Source organism: Chiloscyllium punctatum, chromosome 3 (assembly GCF_047496795.1).
Source record: "Chiloscyllium punctatum isolate Juve2018m chromosome 3, sChiPun1.3, whole genome shotgun sequence".
NCBI lineage: Eukaryota > Metazoa > Chordata > Chondrichthyes > Orectolobiformes > Hemiscylliidae > Chiloscyllium > Chiloscyllium punctatum.
In genome coordinates this window covers 132,347,080-132,367,156 of record NC_092741.1, presented here as the reverse complement: position 1 = coordinate 132,367,156, position 20,077 = coordinate 132,347,080, and the positions used below count along the sequence as shown (strand labels likewise).

The 20,077-nt window shown below is 37.2% G+C and overlaps 1 long non-coding RNA gene across 1 annotated transcript; it reads right to left on the bottom strand.

Moving 5' to 3' along the window:
• Positions 1–1,662: 1,662 nt before the first annotated feature.
• LOC140465032 (uncharacterized) lies at positions 1,663–19,592 on the bottom strand. The gene is made up of 3 exons (XR_011955051.1): positions 19,341–19,592; positions 11,084–11,300; positions 1,663–1,842 (listed from the first exon to the last, which is right to left on the bottom strand). It is a non-coding gene; the product is annotated as an uncharacterized lncRNA (long non-coding RNA).
• Positions 19,593–20,077: the final 485 nt, after the last annotated feature.

The window sequence follows — 20,077 nt, the reverse complement described above, 5'->3', positions numbered from 1 at the left end:
GGGGGTTGGTTAGCTGAGTTGGCTGGACAGTTAGTTTGCAACATAGAATGTTGTCAACAGCATCTCATTCTCAACCTTTCCCTTTGCCTGAGACACAGTGACATTCAGGCTAAACCCACCACCAGTCACCTCTGTCTAACGGCAGAGCAGTCCTTTACCTTAGTCACTGTATGGCAATTTCCTAGTTACAGTTGACTAACTTGATAAGTGGGAATGAATATCGTACACTCCATAATAATTAATTAATTTTTTTTTGCATATTTGCCGAACATGTTTTCACATGTTCGTAATCATAAAGGAACAATTGAAGTCATGCAAAATAAATGATCTGTCATAATTACAGTTTTATTTAAAAATTAAGTGAGTTCCTTTTCGCTGAGTTGGTGTTGGAAATAGGACCTGCACAATGATAGTGCCACCTAGTGATAGGTGCACATGGTCTCCTAAGCACTCAGTCACTGGGATGGAAACATTTAATACAAGTCGTACAAAGGTGTATTGAGATGTAGCATGCTTACAATTCTGAAACTTCATGTAAATTTTGGATCATATTCTTTGATGTGTACCAAGCACTTAATTTTACATGAGTATTTCTTCTAATTGATTATCTAATTGCAGTTTTGTTCCCAGGTTTTGCAGCAATATTATCTTAGTTATGGTCTCACATGCTATTTTTGTAGCTTATCTCATTTGATTGCTTTTTACATTACTTCAGGGACCTATGGTCCTATTGTAGCACAGATAAGTTCCAACATTTAAGAAGATGTATTTAAAGCACATTGGCTATATGCAATGAAAACAATTGCTGAGAATGGAACTGAAGGCCATAATTTAATCAAAGAGCTACATACTGAGCTATGTATTACAGAGTCATTGTTCTTATGTTTATTCATAGAAACCCCAAATTAACGTACAGTCCTGTAACTCCTGTTGAAACAAATTGTTTCTATTAGCACATGCAAAGACTGGAAGCATGTTTTTTTTTACAAGTTCATACAAAACCAAGAAATAGTGAACAAACAAAGGAAATGCTAGAGAAACTCAGTAGAAAGACAGAAAACCGAGTTAATGTTTTGAGTTTCTCAAGGAGTCATATCAGATTCAAAACATTAACTCTGTTTTTCTCTCTCCACAGATGCTGCCAGATCTGTTGAGTTTCTCCAGCACTTCCTGTTTGTTTCAGATTTTCAGCATCAACAGCATTTTGCACTTATAAATAGTGGAAAAAAAATCAAAGTTTATTTATTTAAATTTACCAAGCTGCAGGAGAATCTAACAACTGTAGGGAATCTAATTTAATCTAATTGTTTCCCTAACTATTTCCCTAAATATTTATATATATTTTAATAAATTTCACAGACAAAGTAACAATATATAAGTGGGCAAACCAATTGTAACAGTGTTGTAAACTAGCATTTAGTATCTGATAAATGAAACATTATTTTGTTACTCACGCATGAAATACGAATAAAACATTCTCATTGTTGCTTATTTAGAAGAAATAATTCTGTTGTCATCAGGAATTCTTAGAGTTTATGACATAAATACGTCTCTTAAAATACAACTTTAAAATAGAAATGTAGCCAATAATCATTCAAAATTCATATGCCTGATGATGTAAAGCAGAAATTATGTCTTGTTCAAAGTAAGTCAAAGATAGACTGAATTTCTCATAGATCTCTCAACCCACATCTACCTCCTTCTTAAGAGTGAAGACCAGGAATTTTCTATCAGCTCTTCCTTCATGGAACTTATTGCCTCCGACATTGACTCTGCTTTCTCTCTCTTTGTCCCAGGTTTTCCCAGCCGCACGTTCAAATTTTCTAGCACCTGAGAAAAATTCTAGAGAAAAAAAACTACCAATTTATCAGTTTCCAGTTGCGTGGGACTAACATATAAATATACAAATTAGGAGTATAAGTAACCCATTTGCTTCCTCTAGCCTACTCTGCTATTCAATAAGATCATGGCCAAATTGTTTATGTTTCAAATTCCACACTCCTCTCTAATCCTGATGATTGATTTCCATTGCCTAAGAAACTCCTATCTGCCGACACTTTAAAATATTCAATGACTCCTCACCTCTTCTTGCTTCTGAGGCAGGAAGTACCATAATCGCAGAACCCGCTGAGATAAAAAAAACTCTTCATTCTCTTTTCAATATGAAATTTCAATTACCAATGTTTCTGTTTCCTCCTTGTAAAGAATTCCAAATTGTTTCCACAAACTAACTCAACCTCTGTCAGATTCCTGAAGAAGGGCTGATGCCCGAAACGTCGATTCTCCTGTTCCTTGGATGCTGCCTGACCTGCTGTGCTTTTCCAGAACACATTTTCAGCTCTGATCTCCAGCATCTGCAGTCCTCACTTTCAACCTCTGTCAGGATAAACTTATTCACACATTTGAGCAATTTTTTCTTTACCTTCATTCTTTTTTTTATGGAATCGAAAGCATCAACTTAGATTTCTCGAATGCTGCCAACTTAATAAATCTTTGCAAGGAACTTCTCAGGTACATTATAAAACAAAATTTAATATTAAACTGTATAAAGTGATATTAAGTCAAAAACGTAGGTTTTAATAAGTGTCTTAAATGTCAGAAGTGAGGTAGAAATTATAGAGATGTAGGTATGGTCTTCCAGAGCTTGAGGCCCAGGCAACTAAAGGTATAGGCACCATTGGTGGGTTACAATCATGGACCTCTAGAGACAAGATGAAAGGAACACAGATATCTTACTACACAATAGAGCTGGAGGAGATTTCAAAGATAGGGAGGAATTTGAAGGCAAGACTAATATTTTTGAAAATTAAGACATTTCTCATTCCTGGGAGCTGATGTTGGTCAGCAAGCACAGGAGTGATGCTTCAAGTTAAGAAATGACCAGCAGAGTGATAAATGATCTTCTGGAGGTAGAATGTGGGACAAGAGCCAGGAGTGCATTGAAAATCTTGAGTCCTTAAGCAATAAAGCCCTGAATGAGGGTTTGAGCAACAGATGATCTGAGACACAGATGAATTTGGGTGATATAATGAGGTGGAAATAAGTAATCTTAGTTATCATGTGAATATGAAGTCAGAGGCACATCTCAGGGTCAATTGTGACACAAGGTTGTGAACAGTCTGGCTTATCTCAGTCTGGAGTCAAGAGTATGGGGCTGGAAAAGCACAGCCAGTTAGGCAGCATCTGAGGAGCAGGGGAATCGATGTTTCGAGCATAAGTTCTTCATCATCTCCGTCTGACCAAAGGGACAGGGATGGAGTTGGTAATGTGGTTTTGGAGGAAGATTGGTGTCAGCACATTGTCTCAAACAACCCTTACCTTGTACAACATACCAGAAGATGCAAACATCACAAGGTGCGAGAGCAATCATCTGGAAAAATACTACAGAAAATAGTACCAATTTTTTGAGAAAGGGATGATAACTGTATAGGTCCTCTCTTCTTTTTCAAAGAAAATATTATGTTTCAGTGCTATTCAGGTGCATTCCTAACAACATTTTACAGCATATGACTGTGTTTGTGTCTTTTGTTGCTTTAGTCTGAATGTAGAAACCTCAATGACTTTTCTTCTAGTTTCCATTCTTTCCTCCCTTTACATGATACATCTCCAAATCTTATTTTCCTTCCTTAACTTCTCTGTCTCCATTTCTGGATATATCCACTTTAAGCCCACTGACTTGAATAACTACCTTGACTACACTTTCCACCAATCATTTCTGGTGCATCTGGTCCATCATATGTCTCCTTTATTTGTCATTGGAGCAACCGCACTGCTCTTACTGAGATTGTCAACCAGACTATTCCGTTTCATTTCTTGCACCTCAACTCTAAACCCTCCACCTTATTCTAAGAACCAGAACATGATTCTTCTCATCTTCACCTTCTACCCCATCAGTCTTTATATTCAATAGATCATTGAGCACCATTTCTGCCATCTTCAGTGTGATGCCACCACCAAATATATCTTCCATCTCCTTCCCCTTTCAGTATTGCAAAGGGACCATTCCCTCTGCACCACGCTGGTTCACTATACAGTTACCCCCCTCAATACTACCTCCCATTCCCATGCAAGTAGAGGAGGTACATGTGTCTTTTTATCTCTCCCTTTTCACTATCCAAGTCCCCAAATATGTGCAACAATGATTTAATTCTTTAGTATATATGCTGCTCCTCCACACTGGAAATATCATCACCAGATTTGGTGACTACTTTGTAGAACACCTCATTTCAGTATGCAAGCATGACCCTGAGTTTCCAGTCATTGGTCATTGTAATTCTCCCGCTCCACCATCTCTACTCTGATATCTGTTCTGGACTTCCCACTCTGTTCAAATAAAATTCAACATGAGTTTGAGAAATGAGACCTTGCCTTTAGATGAGGGACATCACAGTCTTGCAAACTTAATGCTGAATTCAATTACTACAAATCTTAAGTTGCTTTTGGATGACTGTTGTTGTTAATGCCATGCCCACTCACATCTCTCCAGCTCCATCTTTTGTTTCTTCGCAACCCCACTGCCATCTTTAGCTTTACACCTTGCGCTCTTCTGTCATTAAACTCTTTTGCCTTTCATCCCATCACAGTCCTTTCCCTTGGTTTTTTATCCTGACCTCTGCCACTTTTCTGATGTCTGTTCTTGTATTAAACTTGTTGAATCTTTAACTTTCCAATGGGTTGCCAGTTATGATCTAATGCACTAACTGTGGTACAAGTAGACAGCACACAAAGTTTTTTACATTAGTTTTTCACGTCATTTACATTAGTGGTACTATTGAGCTGTGTAGTCTCTGTGCTGCTGGTTGCCTCTGTACTCAGCATGCAGCAAAGCAGTATCGTGCTTATATGAGGTCTAACTAGACCTCTGGTTTTAAAGGCAGTCTGATCCTCTTAAAGGGAATATTCGCTAAATAATAGCAGGCTGTGCTGAGTTCTATTTGTGTATTGCTTAAAAAGGAGAATGGTTTGTGAGCCAAAATGGGGCTCCAGCATCAGGGATGGTTGTTGGAGGTTAATGGCAAGACATGGTTCCACGAATAGTAGTGGTGGGGCAGGAGCTCAGGAGGTCTCCAAGGACATCCCTCAGAAGGGAACAGGTGCTCACGGAGGTCAGTCTCTTTAATCTGGACCTACTGAGCTAACAGAGTGACTCAAGAAGTCTAATGATCTTATATGGATCTTCATAGTCAGTGAACACATCTTTGCATCCTATTTCATGCACCACATACTCGAAACATCGACTCTCCTGCTCCTCGGGTGCTGCATGACCGACCGTGCTTTTCTAGCACCACACATTTTGACCGGCATCACATCACCCGCCTCTCTCACTGCTCAGTACATAACTAAACTATCAGTAGTCACTAGCACTCCAGACTCATATCTAATATTCAGATATTTGAACCAATATTGCTCCCATACACCGCTGGATATTCAGCCATGGCAGTTATGCTGCCTAAACATAGTGCAATACAAATAGTGACATTTTGACCAGTCCCTTTCAGGATAAGGTCACACAAAGTAGAAAGGAGTAGAATAGAACTGGATTGACAGGGCACAAGTATCCTTCTACTTCCTACATCCTCTGGTGGAATTGGTTTTCAACATCATGGAATTAACTGTGACAAAGCATGTAATGTCGCTGAGAATGTTGAGGATGGTTTCTTCATGATCCTTCTGAGCTGTCAGCTTATCTTGATTCTGCCACCATAGATTCTGCCACCATTCTTGATTCTGCCACCATTCTGCTCAGTAGAGCAAACCGCTGAGTGTGATCACGGATCATTTGCTCCCACGTATGACCCCTTTCCTGACTTCTATCATCCCCTTTGATTTCCTTTCAGACATTTAGCAATTGCCACAAGTCCAGTCAAACCATTCCAGGTGAAGCCCAGAAGAAGTCTTTCGGAGTTTAGAAGGTGGTATAAAGTCACTGGCTCGGTATTGCTGGCCTTTGTTGCAGACACAACTCTCTAAAGCAGCGAATATCGGCTCAATGTGGCTAATGAAATGGAATGGTGCCCATAAGTCAATGTTGGAGTGTAAGCTTGGGAATCCAGAATAGCATGGCCTCAGGAGACAAGATTAAGCCACTCAGAAGTGAGCAGTCTCTGACGCAGTCCAAGTCAGTGTGGTCTTTGAGGCAAGTTGGGTCTTTGAAAGTAAAGAGTTGAAACCCCTCAGGAGGAGGACAGAATGATATGAGATGTTGGTGACTCAGTGGTATTGAAGTTGGTGGATGTGTGTTAGAAAGTGGTTGACTCAACAGTTTGAGGGATAGACAGGCGAGTTTGCAGCTGAGATTTTGAGTCTTTGAGCATGGTCGGTTGCCTCGGGGATGCAAGTGCTGCTGAAGGCTGAATAAACATCTGGAAATGGAAGATGCACAACCCGTGGTTGAGGTTCATGTGGGAACCATCAAGATTTTCAGGATAGATTGGACATCTTGTATAATCGGTTTCAGGTGTTAGGGAGAATGTTGAAACACAAGATCTCCAGACTGGTAAACTCAAAGATACTGCCTGTGCCATGAGCTTCACCCGCGTGGAGATAAATGTGTTAGATGGATGTTTTGGTAAATGTGTTGCTTAAAACATGGTATATTAGGGAGGAGTTATGATTTTTGGGACATTGGGATCACTTTTGGGAAAGGACCTGCGCAGAAGTGGAAGAAAGCATCTGGCTGAGAGATTAAATACTGTAGTGGAGATAGACTTAAACTTATAAGGCAGGCAGGTGAATTGACGAATGAGCCCAGTTTTGGAAGTACCAGAGAGGGCAAAAGAGAGAAAATGGGGAACAGGGAAAAGGAAGTGAGGGAAGGCTTGAGTGTTGTCAGTGAACAAAGTCATGCTTGCATCTTAATGAGCAAAAGATGAAGGCAAAAATAATTGTATATATGTAAATACACAGAGTGTAGTGAACAAATTGGGAAACTAGAAGTAGAAATTATATGATATAACACCATTGACAGAAACATAGCTCAAGCCAGAAGAGGATTAGATACTTAACATTCCAGCTTTTAAGATTATTTGTAGAAATAGGGTGGGTAAAAAGAGAAGAGGTATAGCAGTTTTGGTAAATGATAATATCATTGCCCTTGAATGAGATGCAGTTGTTGAATTAGAATCTATATGGTTCAAGGTGAGAAACAGGATGAGAGCAGTGACGTTCGCGGCATTTATTTTAGACATCCAAATAGTGGTGAGGAAGTAGAAGTGAACATTTGTAAGCAGGTTATGGAAATCTGCAGGACAATTAGGTTGTGATAGTTGGTGATTTCAATTACGCAGGGTAGACTGGGAAAAAGGTGAGATTGTGGGGCATAGAAGGGGGAGAAATTCCTGCAATGAGACAGGAGAAATTTCTGGAATTGTACATTTCCAGTCCTACTATTGATGGACCTGTGCTTGATTGGATCCTAGGAAATAAGGCAGGCCAAGTGGAGAATGTTAAAGTGGGGGACCATTTGAGAAATAACAGTTATAACGCAATAAAGGTCAATGTTAAATTGGGAAAGGATTTTTTTAAAAAAATCAGTCAAGGATTAAGATTCCAGACCGGAAAAAGGCAGATTTTCAGAGTTTAAAAGTTGAAGTGGAGCAGGTTGATTGGAAATACATTTTGGTAAACAGTAGATAAAATGGCTGTGTCCTAAAAAAGGATCACTAGACACAAAATGTTATAACTCAGCTCTCTCTCCAAAGATGCTGCCAGACCTGCTGAGTTTCTCCAGCAATTTCAGTTTTTGTTTCTGTTTTTCCTTTGGGCTGTGTATTACTACAATTTGGTTGTTAATTTATGCTTAGCCTGTGTTAAAGATAAAAGAAAGGTAATATAGATTATTTTATCTTTCTGATTTTCTAAAGATTTTTAAAATGCGAAATCCTATGGTTATTCTCTAAATAAGTATTGAGATTTCAAATTTTGTCTATTTTGAAATAAAAAGTTATAGTCTCTAACTGGATCATAAAATGGGGTCTGATCTGTCATTGCTACAAAATCTGATTGGAAAATGCTGATGAACATACACAATCAAGATGCTTGATTCATTTGTTGACCCATATGTCATGCTCCATTCGTGATGAAGGAATTCACTCCAAGATGATAGTGGGCATTAGGCAGAGTGTGCCTACGTGTTTTCTATACCAACCTAGTCACATTGCAGAATCAGAGGCACTTTGAACAAGACAGAAATGTTGGAACCTGTACCATCAATATTTGTAGCTCCAGACCACGACATGGATGGATAGTGCGTGTTACCATAGCAAATGGACGCCTTGGGTTGGATTTGATATCTATCTCCTTGTCCTGTATGGTGGAGGTTTGAGTGCTATGCATCAGATCTGTCTTCCTTCAAAGAGCTGAAGGACAATAAACTGAAAGGACAGAGCTAAAACAAATTACAGTTACTTCCATTTGCCATACTTCGGTAAAAATACACTTTTCTTTGTGATCATGAAGTTGAGCCTGGTAGTTTTCATTTTGTAATGAGAGTTTTTTTTAAATCTCTAAGTGTCAGCAGAGGTAGTTGAGTATTGAGGCAAAAGTGAACTTTTATTTTTGTCTTGAGCAATTAATTTTTGCCTTTCTCTTACTCTGGTAATTCATTTTTATTTTTGCTGCTACGTTCTGGTTAAGTATGTCATGATTTGCAGTCAATAATGGTCTTTATACAGTAAGATAAATGTTATTCTTTAAATTGCCAAATATATATATATCATTGCATAGCATCATATTGATGTGCTTCTGTTCATATTTAAAATATTGTATTTGATTGATTACAATGATTACCAGATAATGAAATGAATGGCATTTTGAACAAAGATACCATGATCCTTGAAAACCACATATTAATCCAGTACTAATTCACAAAAGTTAATGAAATTATTACTTGTTATAATAGAATACTGGTAATGCATATTTTTCTGATACCTTTGTAAAGATATGGTAAGTAAAGTAAGGGGTAGATATGCAATGTCTAATATTTTAAAAATCATTACCCACAACACATAACAATTCTTAAGAAATAAAAATCCAGCATGAAAAGTGGTCCAGTGCTGGCTAATAACATAATTTTAAGACAGAGTAGATTAAAAGTAAGAGCTTCTAATGTTCCCAAAGAATATCAAGTGTGAGATTGGGGATGATCTTACAATTAGAAAAAGATGACCAAAAAGAAGATAGAAAGACAACAGAAGTTAGAAGTAAACTAGGAACAGACATAGAAATAGATTGGAAAAGTTTCTGTAGGTATATAAAAACATTAATGGAAGAAAGGAAATTAATAGTAGCAAGCATCTTTCTAACAGACCAACAGATAAATTGCTAGTGGAATAACCAAAAGCAGAAACATTAAACAAACCCTTTGTATCCTTCATGTTAGAAGACACAAAGAGCATTCTAGAAATAATGAGGGACTTAGAGATTAGTGAGATTGAGGAACTTTTAACAAAATGTTTTAGTACACATACTGTACTGGGCAAATTAATGGAGCTAAAAGCTGACAAATCCCTTGGACCTGATGATTTATGTCACAGGAGATGGCTACAAAATTAGAAGAAGCATTTTAATCCTCTAGTTTTTAGAATAATCTCTAGGGATTGGAAACAGCAAACACAAATTTGTTATTCAAGAAGGGGAAGAAAAAACATGGCTTAGAGGATTGAGGGAAATATGTTGTATGCATTGAAGCTTGGTTAACCAACATAAACCAGACAATCTGAATAAATGGGACATTTTACAATAACAAATTGCATTATGGTACTGCAAGGATCTGTGCTTGGGGCTTACCTATTTATAATTTACATCAACAATTTGTAGTGTGTCCATGCTTGCTGATAGTATAAACTTTGATCAGAAAGTAAGGTCTGAGGAGGATGCAGACCAGTTACAAAGGGATATGGATGGGTGAGTAAATAAAATTGTTCCTCAAGGATCATAATTTGAAGCCAGATGTATTTATTCATTTTGGTAACAAAAATAGAAAAACAAAATATTTATTAAATGGCAAGAGTTTGGGAGATGTTGGCTTTGAAAAGGCATTTGCATACATACAATTCACAGGAAGTTAACAAGCACAGTCAACAATACAAAATTAGGGGAAGACAGACAAGTGGAATATAAGCTTTTCTTACATAGGTTTTGGAGTAAGACCAAATAAGTCTTGCTGCAATTATAGAGGACCTTAGGGAAATTACAAGTGCAATGCTGAGAACACTTTTGGTTTCCATACCAAAAGAAGGATACACTTCTCTTCAAAGGAAGGTACCAAAGGATCAGTAGATTGACTCTTGGGATACAGAGATTCTCCTATGAGGAGAAATTCAGAGGATTAAGCCTACTGCCTGAAATTTAAATGAATGAGAAGTTATCTCACTGAAAGATATACAGTTCTCAAGAGACTAGACAGGATAGTTGCTAGGGAGGCTGTCTTTCCTGTCTAGAGCTAGGAATCACAGCCTCACAAGGAGGGTTTAAACAGTAAGGATTGAAATGAGAAGACATTTCTTTACTCAAAGGACTGTGAATATTTGGAATCCTCTAAACCTGAGGGCTGTAAGTATTCAATCATCAAATACTTTCAAGTCAGAGATTGATGGATTTTTAGGTGCTTTGTAATCAAGCAGTAAGGTGGAGTTGAGGTAGACGATCAGCTATTATCTTACTGAATAACAGAGTAGGCACAGAGGGCCAAATGGCCTATATTTGTTCCTTCCATTCTTATGGTGCATTTGGCCTACTATGTCAGCCACTTTTTCAGAAGTTAATGGTAAAAACAGTTTTTAACTTCTGCAAAATTTTGTGGCTAGTTACATGGAATCACTTTGAATATATCTCTGCACACAGCCATCATAGTGAATGACAGCAGTCTCCATTTTGCATAATTAATTACAATATGGCTTAGACTTAGCTTCAGATTCAAATTTCTATGCACAAAGTTTCAAAAGTTAATTGTCTGCATTAGTTAAAGGCTGATTGCCTTTACCACAACAAATCATTAGTGCATTTGTAATGAAATCGAAGCTTATTGGATTTTAAAACTTTAAGACAGCAGGCGTAATCCAGGAGGTGATCTGACAACATTTACCATCAAATACAATCTCACTTTCATGGCCTACAGTGAACATTCTGCATCCACTTCTTTATCAGGTAGATGTTTTAAAGTTAGTTAATGATTTCTGCTGAAGTTGCATTTGTCGTGTACTATAGTAGGACATGCTGAAACCTAACACGCCGAGAAATAGAGCTGTCCCATGCATCAATGTGTCTGTATTGTTCAGTGTCATTTTGCCAGCAGATCGACTCTAAAAGACAAAAAAAAATTCTTAGTTTCAATAAAAGATAAGCAGTTATATTATAGGCAACCATTTTGAAATGGATACTTGTTTATAATAGTGAACAAACAATAACTCTACTCTTGCCTATGTATGATTCCAGGTAACATAGAATCAGTTTCTCATTCATAACACTAAGGCCAGTCAGGGTGCCAAAGAGTCTGCTGGGCAGCCATCTATGCTTACCTGTAATCAGGTACAGGAAATTGCAACAATAGAAAATCAATACTATTTTATTCAGCATGCATTGCATATTTGGGACACACCATTGAATTGTTCTATTATTGTAACACAATGCAAAATAATTTTCAAATGAATATTTTAAAACATTAAAATATTTCAATAGTGGATTTTTGAAACTTCAAACATTAATTTTGTGTGGACAGAACAATTGCAGGTGAATGCATTTAATGCAAACAACCGTGAGGGCAAATAGCATGTTGGCCTTTATTGCAAAAGGATTATCATATTTGAATAATAAGGTTTTGCTATAACTGTATAGGCCTTAGTGAGATCACACCTGGAATACTGTGCATAGCATCGACCTCTATACCAGAGGAAGGATATACTTGCTTTGCAGGTTGCATACCAAAATTCAACAGATTGTTTCTTGCAATGAGAAGGTTGTCCTATGAGACTAGGTATACTGTGCCTATCTTCATTGTCGTTTAGAAGAATGGAAGGTGATCCCATTGAACGCTACAGAATTCTGAAGAAGTTTGACAAACACAAAGGTTGTTTCCTCTCATGCAGGACTCGTAAATTGGAGAAAAGTTTCAGTTATTTAGGACTAAGATGAGAAATTTCTTCATTCAAAGGATTGGGAATCATTATAAATGACATGCCTTGAGGGTTGTGGATGATCCCATTGTTCAACATATTTAAGGCTGGAATAAATAGATTTTTCTTCTCTGAGAACCACTATGGAGAGCAGGTATTCAAAGTGGAGTTGTGGCATGATTTTCTTGAATAATGGAGCTGGCTACAAGGATCATATGGTCTAGTCTCACTCATATTTTGTGCTGTCTTAATTTATACATACACATAATGAGAGTTATCATAAAATGAATAAAATGAATTATCTATTGAAATGAAACATCACATGTTTCATCACAATTACTAATTCATCACGATAGAAACAGAAAACTCTGGAGAAACTCAGAAGGGGCCTTAAAACTGATGGTTTCTATGCTGTTGAGAAAATGGGAGGAGCAAGTGGAACAAGTGGTGAGGTTGCCTATCAGAAAAGGCAAAGGGAACACTAATGGGAGTAGAGGAGAGGTATAGAAGAATAGATATTAATAATAGGCATTAATAGCAGAAAATAGCTCCGATGAGAGCAACACATGGAAACAAGTATGTCATTGGAAGTATAATCAGAATGAAGAACAGTGTTTGAACTTGATCCTCCATTTTGATTATATCACCTATCCCCAACCTTGCATTTTGTTTGCATGGGTTTGCGGTCATCAAAGCTGGCTTATTTTTGCTACTAACACCATTGTTTTTAATCTACATATTTCCTGTACTGCCATTAGAATGTATTTTGTCTTTTACTTTGGCACCACCACTCAATCCACCTCCCCTATTGTCAACGGCATAAAAATGATCATTTTTCAGTCCACTTTAATTCTGAAGAAGAGGCATATTAGACTCTAAATGTTAACTCTGTCACTCTCATCATAGATGCTGCCAGAGTTTGTCCATCACTTTCTCTTTTTATTTCAGATTCTTAGCACCCGCAGTACTTTGTTTTTATTACATTTTTACTGATTCTCTACTATTGATTTAATCATACAAAGACATAGAGAAAATTGGATGTACTTACCAGAACATCCATTACTGGCTCTGACAGCAATGATGATTCAAAATTGAACAAAACCAATCCTACACACCTTATAGAAAGCATGATAAAATAAAATGTGAGGTTTGTAGTGAAATTGTAAAGGAATTATTAATAAATGCATTTACAATTTTTCTACAAATGGCACACACTAAATCTGACCCTTTTAATAGTGGGACCTCATACCTTTGTGTTTCTGTAATTTTAAAATAACATTTCACAACCAGTAAATTACTTGAGCAATTATAGTTGCTAATTTTGTTTTTAAAAACATTAACTTCCAAGACTTTGGTGCTTCTATTAGTTTATTACAGAAATCACAGGAAATGACTGTATTAATTTACTATGATGAATGCAAAAATAACAAAATTCTATACATTTTCAAAATCAGCTTTATGGAAACAGAACTCCGTAAGTTTGTAGTTGGCCAATGTGGGTTGACTGCATTAGCTAAAAACTGCAGACAGTTACTCAAGGCTGGAATTGAACTCAGCTCCCTGACGCTGAAAGGCAGCTGTGCTAACCACTTAGACACCATGCTGCTGAAATGTAACAGCATAGTTTGAAAATATTTGAACATTAACACACTTCAAATACTTGGTTCCACGAGTAATCCACCCAGATCCATAGCCCTACCCTATTATCCTACATTTAAATCAATCTGTACTTGCACGAAATTTGATAAAAGGGTTTTGTTTAATTGCAAACACATGATGCAATTGTGTCAGAAGTGGTAGTCTTTTGGTGCAAGGTTGTAGCAATGTGAAATACATTGAACTCATTTATTTGGCCTGCTACTGCTTGAGTTACTTGTTTGCCTTTGACCTACTCCACGGAAATGAATGTTATTCTCAGTTAGGTTTTTGTGTTTATCTGGGTTGAAACAAAATTCTGTTCTGTATAGCAGCAGATAAAAAAGACAGATAGTCAATTTAAATCAAGTGAAAGTGGGAAATAACATTAGGTTAAAGCTTTGCGTGAGTCCAAAAGACTGCCTGTTAACATGCCAAACTGAATGCATCTGATCTCCAACATAGCTTTACTAATTGAATAGAAACACAGTATAAAAAGTGATAAAGGTGTACAGCACAGAAACAGACCATTCGGAACAACTCGTCCATGCTGACCAGATATCCTAAATTAATCTAGTCCCATTTGCCAGCACTTGGCCCATATCCCTCCAGACCCTTCCTATTCATATACCCATCCAGATGCCTTTTAAATGTTGCAATTGTACCAGCCTCCACCACTTTCTCTGGCAGCTCATTCCATACACGTACCACCCCTTGCATGAAAAGGTTGCCCCTTAAGTCCCTTTTAAATCATAAAAATGAATTTAAAAATAATTTGAATTGTGACTCTAAACTGATTACCTAATTTAAACCATTGGAACCAAGGAGCCAGTTTCTGAAATAGCTCGAATAAAACAAGATTTCTTTGTGATCCAAATAAAAGTAGCTCACACAAACTTGCAATATTGCTGCTTCAGATATGACAGTACACTTTGGAAATAATCAGAAAACTCAGCAAATATTGAGATCCTGTTGTCTCTTGCTACTTATAGACTTTCAGTGGAAGGTTTTGATGAGCCAATCATCAGAGAAGAAAGGCATGTGGAGATTCTGCAACCTGTCATTTTCTTTGAATATGAACATGAACTGTATTGAGGAATGGCTGATAGGACAAGCACCTTCTCACAACTTGAAATTGAACTTGAAAACGTTCCAAGTACATTTCCATGTTGGTACTAAACAGATAGAAAAGATCAGTCTTTTATAGTAAAGAAAGAGAGCACTGTCTGAAAATTGCTATGGGGCCCTCTTGTGATGCAGTGGGAGTGTCCCGACCCAAAGAGAAAAAAAAAATTGTTTTTAAGAAATTGAGTCCATGATGACTCTCCGTAGAGCAAAACAGAGAGTCACATTCTTCTGCACCATCCCCTTAGTACTGAAAGTTTATTTGTTTCAAATCCACATCCAACTGACTGTTGAAATCATTGATGGACTTTATGTCCACCTCCCTTACAGGCAGCATATTCCAGATTGTCACTGCTTCTTCCTCACAAACCTCTCCATTTCATATTTAAAATCTTAGATCTAGCTTCCATAATCCTTGCACCATCAGCTAATGGGAACAGATTATTTGCGGTGGCACGGTGGCTCAGTGCTACCTCCCAGTGCTAGAGACCCGGGTTCAATTCCCACCTCGGACAACTGTCTGCGGAGTTTGCATGTTCTGTGTGGGTTTCCTCTGGGTGTTCCAGCTTCCTCCCACAGTCCAAAGATGTGCAGGTTAGGTGAATTGGCCATGCTAAATTGCCCATAGTGTTAGGTGGATTAGTCAGGAGTAAATATAGGAGTGGACCTCTCTTCAGAGGGTTGTTTTGGGTCGAAGGGACTGTTTCCATGCTGTAGGTAATCTAATCTATCTAAAAAAAAATCTTTATCTACCTCATCCAAACCAATATATTCTTCTACATCTCTCTCAAGTATTCCCTTAATCTCCCTTGCTCAAATTACAACAGCCTCCGTTTCTCTGATGTAACCTTACAGTCAAAATTCCCCATCCCTGGAAGCATTCTTATAAATCTTTGCATTTTCTCATGAATTCTCACAACCTGAACAAAGTATGGTGAACTGAACTAGTTAAAAACAAAGGCTGCAGATGCTAGAAACCAGATTCTAGACTAAAGTGGTGCTGGAAAAGCACAGCAGTTCAGGCAGCATCCGAGGAGCAGGAAAATTGACATTTTGGGTAAAAGCCCTTCAATCAGGAATAGAGAGTGAACTGAACTCGTTGTGAAATTCCAGTTGTGACTCAACTTGAGTTTTATTAGTGTTCAACATAACTTTCTTGCTTGTTTACTCAAGGTCTTTGTTTATGAAGCTCGAACTTATTACTTTGCTAACTATATTTTCAATATGTCCTGCCACCTTCAAAGATCTGTGCACCTGCACCTTTCCAGGTCTATGTCATCAATTGTTTTTTGTAACATTGTCAGTGGAAAGTTGTCAGTGTACTCTTTCTTCAAATTCTCTTCCCAAAGGCTCTTAATGAAAATAGTGTAGACTAGTTCAAAACTGTACATGTAGATGGAAATGTTACTAATATCCCTCCCCGGGAAGCTGGGAGTTTTGCTCTATGAGGTGAGTGGGGAGGATACTTGCATTTTGTTTGAAGTGTCTGTAAGGAATTAAAGTCTAAAAATACCTAAGATAACTGACACTTGGGTTTCTTCAGCAAACATTTCCATGCTGATATTGAAACTCTGACCTGAGGGATTCCCTGAAGCAAGTCTTCTACTGCTGCACTAATTGTTATGTACAATCTAGATTAGATTACTTACTGTATGGAAACAGGTCCTTCGGCCCAACAAGTCCACACTGACCCTCCGAAAAGCAACCCACCCAGACCCATTCCCCTACACCTACACATTGGGCAATTAAGCATGGCCAGTTCACCTAACCTGTACATCTTTGGGACTGTGGGAAGAAACCAGAGCACCCAGAGGAAACCCACACAGACACAGGGAGAATGTGCAAACTCCACACAGACAGTTGCCTGAGGGAGGAATTGAACTCAGGACTCTAGCACTGTGAGGTAGCAGTGCTAAACACCGTGCCACCTACTACTACTACTCCTGGTTTCCACAAAATTGGATGACAATTTATCACAATGCCAAATGGGAGCAACATTCTTTTCTCATTGGTTAACTGGCAGCAACAATGGACATAAGAATATCTCAAATATTAGCTGGGATGTCAGTGTGCTCTCTGTACATAGGTGTTATTTAATATAGAGATTTCTAAACATGATCATGCTTGTAATGGAGCACCTGTTTTTTGTGGATGTATTTTATAAAACAAGGCATACCTGGCATAATGCTTCATCAAGTTTGGATGACAAGAAATTTTTATGAAGTTCACAGATGGGCTGTTATATTTTTAACAGTATTCAAATTTGCAGAAATGCTCACCTAACAAATCAGGCATTTAAAACCAAAAGAGAAAATGCTGGAAAATCTCAGCAGATCTGGCAGCATCTGTAAGGAGAGAAAAGAGCTGACTTTTCGAGTCTAACTGACCCTTTGTCAAAGCTTTGTCAAAGTTTCAGATTCCAGCATCCGCAGTAATTTGCTTTTAAATCAGGCATTTAATTTCTTTTTCACAATGAAGACAACATATTGCGTGTTTACAGTGTAGCTGGAAAATTCCAGTTGCGCCCGATCTTCTCGTACACTACTACTTTTGTTTGTTTGCTTCTGTCTGCTCTATTTGTTTTACATTTGACCACTGAGTGAAACCTATGATTGGTTACTAAACATCAGGTGACCCAAAAAGCCCTGGTAAGGACAACCCAGTATTATGCTTCTGGAAGTTCATTGTCAGGTGTTGATGTCTTATAAACACTTGGAAAACACAAGAAAGAAAAAAATCTCAGACAGGCAAAGTTAAATAACATTTACCTAAACTAATAAATATTGTAGAGAGGCAGTTAATGTTGCACAAATCATGGCGTGAAAGGTCTAATGTGCTAAGAAAATAATTTTCAGTGACGGAAAAGTAGAGTGGTGAAACTGCATAGGTCCTGGGGTCTTATACAAAGATAGGAGCTGCAAATTGGTGGAAAATTTTGATTTATCCATTTAGCTTGTAATTTTTCCTGAACCTACCAGGCATGACAATATTCTGAGGACATCTGCAGAATTTGATTGAAGGTGAGTTTAATGAGTCTGTAAAATGTACCATGGTTCATATAAACTTAAAAGACTTTCAATTTTTGCAGCTTAGTTAATCATTCAGAATATTATCAATTATTATTGATCAAGAGATGATAGACCACTGTCCATTCTTTATATGTTAGTACATTTTTGAGTTTTAATAATATAGGCACTTTGTGGCAATATAAACAGGAGTTTAACATGATGGTTAACATTATTTATGTGTAAAATACTGTACTTCAAAAAATAATGTGCTTCTTGTTACATTCTTCTAAAAATGTTTGAAATAAATACTAATTTACAATTCAGATAAAGGATACTAATAACATTTTAATAAAGAGATTACTGACATGATGAACATTTTTAAAGTTTTTGATGCTATTCCTGAGATTTCCAGAATTCACAAATTGTATTAATTTACTACTGGTTGTGAGCTTTAAAAATTCCTGATTCACTTTCCAATGTTAAACTTCCATCCAGCTCTCTGGCTTTTTCATGCAATGCAGCAATGCCTACCTTTTGAGAAAGACAGTATTAAACTAAGCAGCTCAACAAAAGGAACAATACATTCGACATTTTATAATAATGTTATTATTATCCATTGCAGGTTGCTGTCACAAAATTGTTGACCATGTTACATAAATTATGTCTATAAAATCCTATGCATTACAAAATTCTAATTTATTAATATATTTTACCCCCCAATAACCATGTTTCCATCATAATTGTCTGTCCTCATTCTTGTTTATAAATTGCTTAGCGTCATTTAAATGGATGTGTGTAATTCAAGGTATCGCAGTAGCTACCATTCATTACTTGATTTCATCTTTGTGTTCTATGTAAATAAGATTTTAATCTGAAATCTATTTAAAATGTAAGCTAGGAGGCAAAAGTCCAGAAATAAGACTACTCCCTGTGCCTATGCCATATGGATGAAATGGGCATTTTAGAAGTTGCGTGCTTTTTTGTTGTAATATTACTCAAAACAACAGAAACTCTCAGTGATACCAGTCGTAACTGACATATCGTGTTCTATTAGTAACATAACACTGATGGCTTCTTGAGTGCACTCAGGAATTTCTCATGCAGAACATCAACAATGGCCTAAATGCAACAAGACATTTATTGTAGATTTCAGGAGATTTGCAACATTTTCTATAATTTTAGAAAATGTATAATCTATAATTCAGAATAAAATTTGCTTTATATGGAATGAGTCCAATTTGCAAAAGCTCAGTTAAAAGCATAAGTAAAGATTATAGAGTCTCCCAAAAACTAGTTTAATTTATTGACATAGATTTCAAAACTGTATCATTTAACTGCGTGTACATGTGAATTCAGTAATTTTGATATGCAAGAACTAAAAGTTATTATACAAAACTAAAATACACTGACTTAAACTTCAGACAAATTCTTCACACTCAAACCACCTTTTTCTAATGCTCACCTGCAGCAGTCTGATGTATCCAGGTATCATAGCTCGTAGTGGAATAAACATTTTCAATCAAGTATTTCTTTTTTGATGCTGTAGAGATATTGGAGGTTGCAACTGAACTATATTTTCATTGGGATCTTTCGCTTACAAAATTACAGTTTTTTCACAGATTAATATTAATTAACAAAACAGTAAATTTGACTAATGCACAACTGTCTTTGTGAGCGCTTTATATACAAGCTTCAAGTAAGAATAAACTAAATAAATTGCATGATCTGTCACATGTTGTCAATCTGGAGTGCTTATATGTTGACAAAAGGCCTTGAGCTAGAAGGCTAAGACTACCTGCAATATATTTACAGAGATAGGCTCAGCTTTATCTGATTTTACACAATGTTGATGTTCAGAATTGAAAGGTAGGACATTGTGCCTAAGTGCTGGCAAGGGGCCAGCAGTGTTGCCAGCACAGCCACAGAAAATCAGTGCACCTGTCTCACTTTCTTCACTACTACTACTGGTGTTAGTTGCAACCCTTGAAAAAACTTGGTGGTCACGGTGAGGTTTTGGGCAGAGATTTTCAGAATGGTTCAGAATAGGGATTTCATTTGGGAAAGAGCGGGATGTTTGTGATGGCATAATTAGTCTGTGGATTTAACTTGGAACCAGAAGGAGCATTCCTATTCTTGCTTGCTCCACATTAAGTGATGGGGAAAATCTTAATCTAATTTTCATATTGAATTCTCCAGAAG